General features: G+C 36.1%; 1 protein-coding gene across 3 annotated transcripts in view; it reads right to left on the bottom strand.

Annotated features, from left to right (window-relative positions):
- CNTN3 (contactin 3) overlaps positions 1-14,235 on the bottom strand; it is a 373,051-nt gene that overhangs the window by 338,071 nt on the left and 20,745 nt on the right. The window lies entirely within an intron of this gene.

Here is a 14,235-nt window from a genome sequence, read left to right as displayed (position 1 = left end):
AATACAGCAGTGTCTCAGGATACAAATTCAATACTTACAAGTCAGTAGCTTTTATATATGCCAACAATAGTCAAGCTGAAAATATAGTCAAGGACTCTATAGCTTTTACAATAGTGCCAAAGAAGATGAAATACCTGGGAATTTACCTAACAAAACGATGTGAAAGATCTCTATAAAGAGAACTATGAAACTCTGAGAAAAATAAATAGCTGAAGATGTTAACAAATAAAAAAACATACCATGCTCATGGACTGGGAAGAATCAACACTATTTAAATGTCCATACTACCCAAAGCAATCTACAGATTTAATGCAATCCCTATTAAAGCACCATTGTCATAGTCTAAAGAACTTGAAAAAATAGTACTTCATTTTATATGGTATCAGAAAAAACCTTGAATAGCAAATACATTACTCAGAAATAGGAACAAATCAGGAGCTATCACATTACCAGACTTCAGTCTATACTATAAATCTATAGTGATCAAAACAGCATGGTATTGGCACAAAAACAGAGCAGTAGATTCATGGAATGAATAGAGAACCAAGAGATGAACCCAGCTACTTATCATCACTTGATCTTCAACAAGCCTATCAAAAATATTCAGTGGGGGAAAGATCCCCTCTTTAACAAATGGTGCTGGATGAACTGGCTGGCGACTTGTAGAAGACTGAAACTGGACCTCCACCTTTCACCATTAACAAAAATTGATTCTTACTGGATAAAAGATTTAAACGTAAGACATGAAACTATAAAAATACTAGAAGAGAGTACAGGGAAAACACTTGAAGAAATTGGCCTGTGAGAGTATTTTATGAGGAGGACCCACTGGGCAATTGAAGCAACACCAAAATACATGACTGGGATCCAATCAAACTAAAAAGCTTTTGCATAGCCAAGAGCACAGAGACAAACAGACATGGGAGAAAATTTTTGCAGGTTATGCTTCCAACAAAGGTCTGATAACTAGAATCTACAGAGAACTCAAACTAATCAATAAGAAAAGAATAAATAACCCCATTTCTATGTGGGCAAGAGACTTCAACAGAAACTTCTCTGAAGAAGACAGGTGCATGGCCTACCAACACATGAAAAAATGCTCATCATCAATCATCAGAGAAATGCAAATAAAACCACTTTGAGATATCATCTAACTCCAGTAAGATTAGCCCACATGACAAAATCCCAAAATGACAGATGTTGGCGTGGATGCAGAGAGAAGGGAAGGCTTCTACACTGCTGGTGGGAATGTAAGCTAATTGGAAAGAAGTTTGAACAACACTCAAGGAACTAAAAGTAGACCTACCATTTGATCCTGCAATTCCTCTACTAGGTGATTCCTCTACCCAGATGATCAAAAATCATTTTACAACAAAGACATTTGCACCAGAATGTTTATTGCAGCCCAATTCATAATAGCCAAGATGTGGAAACACCCCAGGTGCCCTTCGACCCATCAATGGATTAACAAATTGTGCTATATGTACACCATGGAATACTATATAGTCATTAAAAGGATGGAGACTTCACATTTTTTATGTTTACCTGGATGGAGCTGGAACATATTCTTCTTAGTAAAGTATCTCAAGAATGGAATAAAAAGTAACCAATGTTCTTAATACTACCATGAAATCAATGTATAATCACCTACATACTCATATGAATGGCAAAACATAACTATAGTCCAGAAAGTAGAAGGGCAGAGGAGAGAAGGGAGGGTATTTGGGGGGACCTCATCTAATGTGCATGATGCAATAGTACATTTCAAAACTATTAAGAAAGGAGTATAATTGTGATGGATGTGTTACTTAGTTCAATGTAAGCATTTTATATTGTATATCAAAGCAGTACCATGAACCCCATAAATGCATTAAACAAGTTATGATTTAATAAAAAATTATAATAAAAAATAAAAAAAATAATTTTAAAAAGTGCCTGTCACGAAGCAGGCATTCCACACTTGTTGAATGAACGAGTATCTCTAACTGATAAGAGTTTCATTTGATATTTAAAAAGAGAGATTTACTTGTTTTAAATATTCCTTAATTTCACTGAAATAAATTTTTAAGAATCGTTGCCAATTTCCGAATTAAACTTTGAAAATATCAACTTCCTTACAAAGTAAAGATAATGCTATTTATTAGCTCCCTATTAAGGAAAGCCTAAATTACTCTCCACACTTTTGTTCAGTAAATTATCAACAGAGGTAGAATGTAAACACTTAACCAAACTCTGGTTATAAAATGTTTTTTTGTTTTAAAGTTGACACCATAAAAATATTACAGGAAAAATATATAAATAAAATCCAGCAACTTACTGCCAGATGCTATAGTCCAAGGTTTTTCTATCACTTGAAATTAATATAAAAAATTATAGATAACACATAATTTAAGGAGAATCTCATGTAATGCATCACTTTTTTTAATGTGTTAAAGTGGGATCAGGTTCTATAAATATTTCCAGATCAGCTAGAGTCAAATAAGAGGAATTTTCTTACATACCGTAGAATATGGACATCTGTTCTTTATAAGTCCATTCTCCAAGTTCATTACAAGCACATTTGTAAACCCTCAGAGTATTCATCATAAAGTTAGTAATCATTAATAGTTTATAGTAGGCTAAAGTGGCCTGTTCCACAAAGATTAAACAACATAAAGGGTCTCACGACTTATTAAACTTTTCATGTGTTCTGAAAAAGAGTTAGGGAAAGGGACAAATTTATAAGGTTTTAATAATTAGCTGCAAAAGACTTAAAAGGTTGAACTTGCTTGAACTTTAAAACCCTATAAATTTTCCCTTTCTTCAACAAGGATCAGTGATGTAATACATCATTTTTGTCGGTTAGTTAATGTGAAATCAGATTCCCTGAAATACTGCAAGGTAGTCTAAAAGTAAGTGACACGTTCATTGTTCTATGTATAAGACCAATATATGATATGTATACCATCACATATCAATAACTGCATTAAATGTAAAGAGACTATCTGCTGTAATTAAAAGGCAGAGATTTCCCCCAAGGTGAGATAACTCTGAAGAAAAAAAAAAATTACAAAGGCAGAGACCATTAGACTGAATTTAAAAAAAAGCAACTATATGATCTTTATAAATCATAGGCTTTAAATATGGGTGACCAATGGCTTGAAAGTGAAAACATGAAAAAAAAAGTTAACATGCAAATTCTTAATATAAAAAGCTATCATTAGATAACAATATCAGATAAAGTAGACTTTAAAGCCTATAAAAAAAATGAAAAGTCCATTCCATAATGATAAAAGGATCACATCCTTATAGAAGAGATAACAACCATGAATGTATAGGACCTGACAACAGAGCTTCAAAATACAGGAATCATAAATGGATAGATGTAAAGAGAAAGATTAAAAACCCACAATACAAATGAAGGCTTTAGGAGCAAGCAAATCCTGCCCATCTACCCCCACCCAGTAAATCAGTAAGACACAAAAGATTAGAAAAATGGAATCAACCTGTTGGACCTATTGGCATTTATAGAACACCAAACTACTATTACCAGCGCATATATTCTTTTCAACATTCTTTAGAACATTCAACAAGACAGACCATATTCTGGTCTATAAAACAAGTTGTTAATACATCAAAGAATTGAAGCGACAAATATTAAATATAATATTATTTGATAACACATGCATTAAGTTAGAAATTAATAACAAGGATAAACTGATAATATCCTTAAATACTAGAAAATTAAACAACATACTTCTAAATTACCCAAGGGTTAAACTGGAAATTAAAAGTGAAACACAAAATATTTTTAATCAATAATAATGAGAACACAAATATAATAATTTGTGTGTCATTCAGTGAAAAACGTTGTTAAAGAGAAGTACAATTTTAACTCTTAATAAAAAGAAAGATCAGAGATCACAGTTAAGAACCAAAGACAGAAAAGCACATGACACTCCAAAAGAATTTAACAAAGAAAACATTTTTTAAATGACAATAATCTAATAAAAATTTTAAAAGAAAAACAATAGAGAAAATCAACAAAGTGAAATACTGTCTCTTGGACTATATTAGTAAAATTGATAAATCACTAGCAATGCCACCGAGGGTAAAACTGGAGAAAAGCAAAAAACTCCAACAGCAGAAACAAAAAGGACATCCTCACAATAGTTGTTACAAATATTAAAATCAAAATAAGGGAAGTTATTGTGAATAAATTTATGTCAATAAATTCAGTAGATCTGATGTAAAGAAATTACTTCAAACACATAAATTACCATAGTCCATGTTAGATAAAGTAAAAAAAAAAAAAAAAAAAATTTAAGAAGAAAAACACAAAATAAACCCTTATCTGTAAAAAAAAATTTAACTTGCAATCAATCAAAACTTTTCCCATAAAGAAAGGTTAAGTCAGAGACTTTATGAATGAATTAAAGCATTAATAAAATAATTCCAATCTTATAAAAACCCTCTCAAAATATCAAACAAGAAGGAATACATCCTAACTCATTTTATAAGGCCAGCATTATGATTATACCAAAAACCTTAATAAATATTATAAGAAGAGAAATTTATAATCCCATATTTTCTCAAAAAAATTTAAAAACCCTGTAAGTCCCCAAAATACAAAATTCTTAAAAATATCAGCAAATTAAACACACCAATATGTATAAAAATGAAGTTGTCACAGAATGATTAGTTTAACATTCAAAATATCAATTAGTGCCACACTAACAAAAAAAATCCATCTCAATAGATGTAATAAAATGGTTAAAAGTAATCACCTTTACGATGAAATTCTCAGCAAAGTAGAAATGGAAATGAACTGCCTCAATAAAAAGCATCAACAAAAACCCATCATTCTTAATGCTGAAATTTAAACCCTTTTTGGTTCGCCATCAGGAAGAAGGCAGGGATATCCTTTTTCACTGCTTCTATTTACCACTACATGGAAGTCTTAGTGTAATAAGTCAAGAAAAGAAAGGAAGAGGCACTCGGTGGGAAAAATAAAAGATGTAAAATTGTCATTATTTACAGATAATGGAATTATGTATTTTAAAACCCCATAAAAATCCTCAAAAGAAAAAGAAATGATTTGAATTATAACATGAATTAGCAATGTCGCAGAACACATGGTCAATACACTAGAATCACTAGTACTTCTAAATATAATAATAAAAAAACGAAGATTTAAAAACCACACTTACATTAGCATATAAAAATATCAAATTTCCATATGCAGTAGTCCTGCAGTGAAAATCACAAACATTACTGAAATAAACTGAAGATGAAATGGAGAGAGATGCTAGGCTCACTGATTGAAAAGATTCAATATTGTTAAGATATCCATTCTCTCTAAATTTCCTTATAGTTTCAACATAATTCCTTTCAACATCCCAACAGGCCCTTTTGAAGAAAGAGATATGACCATTCTAAAATTTATATGGAACTGCAAAAGATCGAGAAGAAGCAAAAAAACTGAAAGAAGAACAAACTGAAAGACACTAACTTACTGATTTGGACCTACAACAATTAACCCAGTGCATAATTTGCATAAAGATAGACAAATAGATCAACTAGAGAATAGAAAAAAAAGTTCAGAAATAGACCCACCCCGCCATCTAAGGTCATTTTTTTAACCAAGGCACCAAGGCAATTTACAAGGGAAAAGGTTTTTTTAATATATGTTGCTGAAAAAATGGGTATCTATATTTTTTAAATTATCTATCTTTTTTACTCCATAGACATTCATTTGACATGGATCATAGATCTACACATAAAACAGCAAATCACAAAGCCTCCAGAATGCAGAGGAGAGTCTTTTCATGATTATGGTAGGATAAGCAAAATGTTAATTTCAAAAATTAAAAAAAGTGGTAAGCTAGATTTCTTCAAAATTAAAAATTTCTTCCTATAAAAGTAGCATTAAGAAAATAATAGAAAAATACTAGCAGTATATTTTTATGCTGAATACACATCTATGTAAATGATGAAAGATAAAAAGCCCTATAAAAATGGGCAATAGACTTGAACAAACACTTCCCAAAAGATATATAAATGATAAATTAGCATAAGAAAAGAGGCTTAACAGCATTAGTTATGCAAATTAAAACCACAGTAGGATACACTCACTCATTTATCTGAACGACTGAAATCATAAAGACTGGCACATATTAGCAAAGAAGGTACTAACAGGAATCCCCTAACTTCAGTGATGGGAATGTAAAACGGTACAGTCACTATGGGTAAATATCGGGAAAGAGTGTGTGTGTGTTCCTGAGCACGTGTGTGTAAGCCTATGACATTTGCTGGACAGAGAAAGACACGCCCACCAAATGACGTACACAGAAGTTCACATAATCTGTATTTAGAATTGTCTCGTTTGTATCTTGGGAATGTAATTTATGGAAGTACACGAGTGATGATATGGAGAGGCTGGTGCAGTGAAAAGATGATACGTTATTCACATTTCCCAAGAGAAGGGGACACGTGCCACACAGGGAAGCCCCAGAGTTGCCCGAGAAGCAGAAGCAGGAGTAAGAGCAGGGGAAACCATTTAGGCTGGTCTGGATAACTTCCTACAGACTTGAGGGCACAGGGGCTGCCCTCGTTATCTGGTAGTTGGCCCTGGCGGACATTTAGGGCAGGGGAAATCCTGGCTTACTTAGTGTGTGAGAGGCAGGTTAAAGAGGTGATCAGAGCATGGGCTCTGGATCACAGGTTAAATGTAAACAATGTTAGTGAAAGTTTGGCCCTACAAGGAGTGGATGCCAAATAGACAAATATGGAATCTAAGAAAACAATTATTATTTAAACAATAATAATCTAAGAGTGAAAAACAAACCAAACGCCCATCAGCAGATGAGGGAATAAACAATCTGTTGTCTACCCCTTAAGTGAAATAGCTCTTAGCAATTAAAATAAAATTTCAAAAAAAAAAAACTACCAATACGTGCAACACCTAGATAAATCTGGAAAATACGATATTAAGCAAAACAGCCAGACTCTTAAGAATATGTGCATTATTTTCCTATTACATGAAGTTGAGAACAGACAAAACTCTACTGTTACAGGAATTAGCAGTAGCTCTGATTGGGAGAGGGGGAATGGGCCGGGTGGAGAGGACAGAATTGACTGGAAAAGCCATGATGGAAGCTGCCGGGGAATGGAAACTTCCCATATCTTTCCCATCCGTGGCTACATGAGTGTAATTCATTGTCAGAATGGACCAACACTAACACTTAGATCTGTGCATTAAGTTGTATATTCATTATACTTCAATTCTTTTTAAATGAAAAATTTCTATTCTAGAGAAGGTTAGAAGACTATACATTTTTTTCTATCAATGAACATTTTTTTTTTTATTATTAAATCATAGCTGTGTACATTAATGCGATCATGGGGCACCATATACTGGTTTTATAGACCGTTTGACACATTTTCATCACACTGGTTAACATAGCCTTCTTGGCATTTTCTTAGTTATTGTGTTAAGACATTTACATTCTACATTTACTAAGTTTCACAGGTCCCCTCGTAAGATGCACCGCAGGTGTAATCCCACCAATCACCCTCCCTCCCCTCCCTTTCCCCATTCCCCATATTCTTAGGTTATAACCAGGTTATAGCTTTCATGTGAAAGCCATAAATTAGTTTCATAGTAGGGCTGAGTACATTGGATACTTTTTCTTAGACTATTTATTTTCATTTCTATCCTTCATTTAGGGTCCATAAGAGACAGTAATTAATCACAGTTGTTCCAAGTTCAGACTTTGCAGATTGTCTGCAATCGCTTCTAATCCTCAGTCTTGTCCCTGGTTCATACCCCACAATCTGTGTGATTTTTTTAACCAAGGAATTAATCTTTTCTATTTTTACCTGGAAACCTGGAGGTAACAGAACATCATTGGATTTAAGATTTCTGATGGGTCAGTATCCGTAAGACACAAGCCTGAACAAGTGCGAATAAAGTACCTCTTCCCTGACACTCTGCCCACATCACAGTGTAGGAGAGGAACCCACTGACAACAGTAACCACAGCAAAGCCAATATTCATAAAAATACTTGCCAAAATCTACATCAAACATGCCATGGGCTGGAAAATTGTATGCAACACACAGTTTCTTTACTTAGATTTTATATGACACAATAAATTTTGTATTTTTTTTTTTACAATGAAATGTGACACCTTACCTGGCCTTGCCTTTGACGCTTTACACGGTTGTTGTAACACAAATAAGATAATATCTAGGAAAATGCCATGCCCATTATAATTTTGTTACTCAAAAGGTCCAAACTGCTACACTACATTTCAATGTGCTCCCTACATCTCACTGCGTATGATCCTTGCAGCATGCCTACCAAATAGATTTGATGATTACTTACATTGGGCAGCTGAGGAAACTGGGGCTTGGAGACGTGCCACACGCCAAAACACAAGGCAGACGCAGAGCCAGGATTTCAACCTTATCATTAGCAACCCTGGCTCTTTTCATCTTCCATCCTAACAGCCTCAGCAAATTAACCAATCTTGTGACTTCAAGATGGTTGTACTAGATCTGGCGTTGTATCTTTACATAGGATCCAAAGTCCAGAAGGAAGAAAGAGGGCCTTTCCTCTGCGTCCCTTTCTAATCTAACCAATCAGCCAACTAACACAAGGAGAGTTTCCCACTTTTATAAGTCCCTTTGAGAGGAGGAAAGTAGAAATGGCCCCTCCAGTTTTAATGAGGTATCGCAGCTGAGATTTTTACACGCACAGAAAGACATTAGATTTAAGGATTCTGATGGATCAGTATCCGTAACTCACGAGCATGGACATGTGCAAATGAAGCCAGGCTACAGTTACTGGGAGAATCACAAATTAAGTTGTAAATTCTATCCTGCTTTTATGTATGATCGAAACAAAAGTTGGTGTATCGAATTCTTATCACTTTAAATGTTAAAAAATAACTGTGTATAAGTCCAAACTCCATGGATTTTCTGTAAAACAACTGTGAGAATCAAGTCCTTGCACACCGCAGAATTAATCATTTATTGACATTTGTGGGCTTAAATTACATTAGATTACTTATTTTAAAATTAGATTTTGGAGAAACAAAGCACTATAAGCAACTGACCATCTTCTATAGTATAATGAACTGAATTAAATTTGTATTTGACCAAAAATCTCTTATAGAGTAATATTGGTCTTTTGTAGGTCCAAAAACCAAAATTAAAGACTAACACAATCATTAAATATTAAGTATACATATATTTTAAGGCACACTATAAAATTAAGCTCAAATTACTTAACTTTACAAAACCTTTTATGCCTATCATCTTAAAATACCAAATGGGCTGTCTTAAAAATCTAATGATTTTTCTATTTCAAATAATAAAGCTAAAAATGTATTTTAATGTTGGATAAATACAGATTAAAAAAGATCTATTCGTGCCCATGTCAGACAGCTTTCTCCGCTGTCATAATGAGCTACAGAAGAACAAATGGGAATCGCATTCTACTTTATTTCACCTTTCCGCAGAGGCATAGTATGAAATCCTTTTCTTGTAACTTCCTTGTTAAAATTACAATGTATTAAGTAGAATACCAACCCACTGGGATAATGGCAAAATTACTGTCTTGTTATTCAGACTTCATTTCCTCAAAGATTTTGGAAGTTGTGACAAGCTGCTAGATATCTTCAAAGTACAAAGAAAAGCAAAATATCCTTATCTTGGCTGGCACAGGACAAGATACCAAACAAAGTAGGGCGTGCAGCCTCGGGCAATGATTTCTCTACAGGGATTCCAAACCTGAGCAAACCGCTTATGAAAATATTTGTTCCCCCACAGTGTTACAGGAGGTTTCTAACTAAACATGTAATGAATACTGATAGAAAAGTCATCAATAAAGTGAGAGAATGTAGGGAACATGCCAACATGGAGACACGCCATTAACTTCTGTACCAGGGTTGAGTATCAGAAACACTCCCCTTTATCTAGTAGAATTGATGCTCCTTTTTCTGTCTTCCAACCTGCCTTACAATGAGAGAAATGCCATGCAGTCTGATGCAAAGTTTATTAGGAAAATAGATCAAGTGACTGATAATTATGGTAACTGAGCATAGAGTTGGACCGGCTGGGTTCAAATCCCTGAACTGTAGAGCTTTGAGATGAGACACTGGTTTAGTCATTTCACCTCTGTGAGCTTCAGTTTTCCCATCTAATCACGGGGGTTAATAGTGGTATCCCATGGCATGGCTGCAAGATTCTACAAATTCATATATGCAAGGCACTTGAAAAACACCGGATAACGACTATAAACAGGTTACCTAATAATATTATTAAATTACAAATGAATGAAGCAAATACTCAAGCAAGACGTTTTGTTGCACAATAGCCAGGACATAATCCCCCCCCAACACCCCCTGCAAAAAAAAAAAAAAAAAAGGAATAAAATTTGTTTTCTCAGGTGCGGGGGTATCCGTGGTGTGTGTTTGCCTCGCATCTACTCTGCTTTGACTCCACTGATGAAATTCCCCGCCCCCTCCAGCTACTCTCCCTCTGTATCACTCAAGTGGGGCGTTCCCATTTCTTCTTGTTCTCGCAAAGATCCAAAAATGGCCACATGGCCGAGATCCAGCCAAAAAGAATTCCCTTCAGAATTTGGTATCTATTAGAAAGAAAAATGATCTCTCTTTCCACAGGGGAATAAAAAAGCATTCAAAACACAAAATTAGACCTGAGGGGAGGAGTGTCGTAGGTAGACAACGGTGACAAAAGAAAACTCAGCTGAGTTCCTGAGTTCCATCATGGGGCTTGTCTGTTTACAAATACCATGGTTTCCCTTCCCATGCAAGCACTGGATTCAAGACTACATCCCACTTTGAACACAGGCATGGCCATGAGATTGTTTTTAGCCATGAGGTGCGACAGAAGTGACTTCTGTCTCTCCTGGGCAGAAGCTTGAAAACATAAACGATTTACCATGTTCCCCTTTTCCCATCATTCCAAGAGTGGAGGCACACTTTACATGGGGTTTCCATGAAATTTGGTCTCTGTGTAACAAACATAGGTTCGACCTGCTGCTTTTTTTGGAACTGTAGTATGAAGAAGACATAAGCTTTACTTGGATTAAGATACAGTGATTTCAAGGACTTAGACTGCCTGAGCGATAGAAGAGCAGAGAGAAAGACAGACAGACTCGGGCACAAACTGTCTGTTCCCCACTGCTAAACGGTAGCTCCTCACTCTGCCCAGTGGTATCCATCCTGAACTTTTCAATGAAGAAAGCCAATACACTGGGAGGGAGTGGAGGACAGAGGCTTGAGCCAGTGTGACTCCGGTGTCTGACATTTACAACCAAAATCATACTTTTCAATACAGGAAAGCACCGAGTATATACCCGTCCCAAGAGACTGAGGCAGGAGGATTGCTGGAGCCTAGAAGTTTAAGAGTACAGTTGGTGGCTCAGCACCTGTAGCTCAGTGAGTAGGACACCAGCCACATACACTGAAGATGGAGGGTTTGAGCCCGGCCTGAACCTGCTAAACAATGACAACTGCAACCAAAAAACAGCCGGGCATTGTGGTGGGCCACTGTAGTCCTAGCTACTCAGGAGGCTGAAGCAAGAGAATTTATTAAGCCCAAGAGTTTGAGGTTGCTGTGAGCTGGGATGCCACTGCACTCTACTGAGGATGACATAGTGAGACTCTGTCTCAAAAAAAAAAAAAAAAAAAAAAAAAATACAGTTGGCTGTGATCATGCTTGTGAATAGCCAATAAGTTACAGCCAGGGCAAGACCCTGTTATGAAACAAGAATTTGACTTTTTTCAATAAAAATAATAAAAGTTGTTTTCAAAAAAAAATACAGGAAAGCACCATATTTAAGTGGAAAAAGTAAGCATATACAACTCTAACACAGATGCCAAATTCCAACAAGGCACTTTTAAGCAGACAATGGGTTAAATTTGTATACTTTGGCCTAGATAAAGAATTTGAGCAGGAGGAAGGATGAGGACTTTTCTAAGGAAAGGAAGGGCAGACACAGGGGTAGGGTTGCCTGGGCTGTGCTCAGAACAGCAGCTCTTGGAGCTCATAACTTTTGGAAAACACATGGAGGCATTTTAGTTGACTTGCTGGTTGAGGAACACCAGGGTCTTTAGAGAACATAAGTCTTGAAGGCTAGAGGTCCTGCAATGCAATTACCATACAGCTTTCAAACTTGGTTAAATGAGAGAGAAAGAAAAGAAAACTATTTATTTATTGTTATCTGAGCTTACACATAATTACAGGCTTTGTCTTAATGCATGAAGATGCAAATCCTATGCAAATCCAAGGAAGACTGAATCTGTACTGGTTAGATGTCACCAAGAGTTGTCCACCAGATCAGAAATCAGTCCACTAGTTGCAAACAACACCTTTCATAGGAATCCACGAACAAGCTGACTCAGTGGTACTGGGCTGCAGCAATAGCCATCACATTCACTGTGATACTAAAAATATATACAAATATACCTCCTTAGCTATCAATTTAAATGTCAAATATGAATAAAAATGACTCAAATATTTAGTTGACTACTGTCTTATTTCTCTGAAATCCAATCTTAATCACTACAAGCAGATGCAAGCATTGGCAACCTCATCTTAAATTCCGGCAGAATCATAGCTAATCATTTACAGATTAAAACAACAGATTATATTATGAATTAATTGCCTTGTATTTCTTTTTTGCATATATATATACTTCAGGCCTTATGTTAGCTTTTTAAAAATCATGTAAGTTTGTTACATAATCTATTTATTTCATGTCTGTGTATAAAGGGGATGTTACAAAGTACTGATTATGTAGATGGGGTTTGAGAACCACTGACTATCTAAGAAGAGCTAGAATATAATAGAATAATATTATTCTATTAATAATAATATTATTTATTATTATTCTATTATACTATAATAGTATAAAAAGAATAATACTGCTGTGGAAAAGTAGAAAGCCTTGAATGCCAAGTTGGCAGCATTTTTTTTTTTACATTTTCCTGCAAGTAGCAGGCAGCTATTACAGTTTTGCAGTGAGAAAGTGGTGTGAAGATGGCTGTGTTCTAAGATAATTCATACGGTATCGTGTAGGGCAATCTGGGGAGAGAAGAACCCTTGAAGGTAGCAGCTGTGGTCACTGTAATGTGATAATAAAAGCCTAAAGGCAGGGAATGGCTGGTAAGATGGAGCTGCAGAGCAGCACAAGGAAGATTTCATCATGATTAATGTCTGGGCTGGGGAGGTGAGGAAACAATCAATGGTCACTCTAAAATTTCTGAGTTTTCTGACATGGCAAATGATGGTCCTGAGACAGAAATAGGGAAGTATAAAGTGAACAGCCACGTCTGGGAGAAGGATGAGCTCAGTTTCAGACATACTGAAGTCGAAAGCAAGACATTCTGATGGAAAAGGCGAAGGGTGGTTGACAGTTTGGGACTGAGCACAAAGAAGACTGGTGACACGTGCTGAAGACACAGAAGTGCCAGAGCTTCGGAGAGGATAGACTTCCTAAGAGGAAAAGGAGACAGAAAATAAAAGGCAGTCCCAGCTGGAAAACATCATGGAGCAAGAGAAGAGGATAAGAACCAGTCAGCTGGAGCAGCCGCTGCAGACACACACGAACTCCAGAAGTTCAGTGGCATGGCTGTCACGGGAGGTAATGTGGTGATGAGGAGCAGATACCACTGACAGCTTAGAGAGAGCAAGGACCAGGACTCAGCCATGGAACTTGACATTAAGAAGGTACCCGTGACCTTCAGGAATGGAGCTTCTAAGGTGGCCAGAGCAGAAGGCAGACTGGATGACATCGACACTGAGAGAGGAAAAGAAATGTGAGGGCGGGGGGACAGGTGTAGGCCCCCTGTTCCAGAGGCTCGGTGGTAAAAGGGAGGGCCACAGGAAGAGCTTTCAGGTCACTGGTTACTGGTTGCAAGATAGAATATGATGGGAGATGTTGATTCATGTCGACACAACAACAGTAAAACATAACATCTAAAAAAAAAAAAATCACTTGGCAAAAAAAAAAAAAAGAACAATCAGTCTCTCTCTCTGTGACACACACACATACACGCACACACAGAATATCCAATAATTCTTACCTTAAGAAATCAAAGAAAGGCTCGGCACCTGTAGCTCACCAGCTAGGGTGCCGGCCATATATACCAGGAGTCCCAGCTACTTGGGAGGCTGAGGCAAGACAATTGCTTAAGCCCAAGAGTTTGAGGTTGCTGTGATG

This window comes from Nycticebus coucang, chromosome 8 (genome assembly GCF_027406575.1).
Source record: "Nycticebus coucang isolate mNycCou1 chromosome 8, mNycCou1.pri, whole genome shotgun sequence".
NCBI classification, from domain to species: Eukaryota; Metazoa; Chordata; class Mammalia; order Primates; family Lorisidae; genus Nycticebus; species Nycticebus coucang.
This window is presented reverse-complemented; position numbering and strand designations above follow the sequence as displayed.